This window comes from Branchiostoma belcheri, unplaced genomic scaffold, assembly GCF_001625305.1.
Source record: "Branchiostoma belcheri isolate BF01 breed outbred unplaced genomic scaffold, Haploidv18h27 scaffold6, whole genome shotgun sequence".
Lineage (NCBI taxonomy): Eukaryota > Metazoa > Chordata > Leptocardii > Amphioxiformes > Branchiostomatidae > Branchiostoma > Branchiostoma belcheri.
The window spans coordinates 6,410,980-6,411,706 of record NW_017804242.1 but is presented as its reverse complement, the minus strand read 5'-3'; the positions used below and the strand labels follow the sequence as shown (position 1 = coordinate 6,411,706).

At 44.3% G+C, this 727-nt stretch overlaps 1 protein-coding gene across 1 annotated transcript in view; it reads left to right on the top strand.

Moving 5' to 3' along the window:
- The window catches only part of LOC109482643 (metal-response element-binding transcription factor 2-like), a 63,326-nt gene that overhangs the window by 43,144 nt on the left and 19,455 nt on the right, over positions 1–727 (top strand). The window lies entirely within an intron of this gene.

Here is a 727-nt window from a genome sequence, read left to right as displayed (position 1 = left end):
CCTTGCAAAATCCTTATGGCAGATCTCACTCACTCACTGACTGTCCGGTTTATCGTCTGTTGTTCCCCGTCTTCCGAGGGTTAGACGTGCTTGCACTGTACAGCTGGGGCTTGATGGCAGCTCGCAACTTGTCTCTGTCCTGTGGGTTGATCTTGTCTAAGTTCAGGTGGTGGAGGTCCTCTCAAATACTGGTTTGAACAAAGCTGTTGCTGTGAAACACGCACGTTACTAAATAACGATGCATTGTGAATGAACCATCCTCCCCTCCTTGAGCTCTTGAAAAGCGGCTTAGGCCGAAGAGCGTACGTTGTATGGTTCAGGGTTAAATAAGGGTGGAGATTAGTGAAGTCTCCTGGGTCACGGGATTTGAACCACTGTTACTTACAGATGTAACGGTCGCCACAGTTCTGAGATCAGTAAATACCCTGCACACATGCACGTCAGGGCCTGTAGGGCCGTTCCAGTTGTCATTATAGATGTCCACAAATTACATGTAGTATCATCAGGGTTTGATGTAGATTGGACTGCGTAAGGGGTTAGCAACCCAATGAGGACAGTGGTGGTTGCAACGTCTATACATTGTAGATTTTGAAAAAAAAAAGAAAGATGAAAAGAAGTAACTGAACAAAAACTGAAGATTATTAAAAAACTGAACGTTTGCTAAATAGACGCAGCTGGTTGTATATGAAGGTCTCTATTGTTGAAATTCCAAAGTTGAACGTTAGTG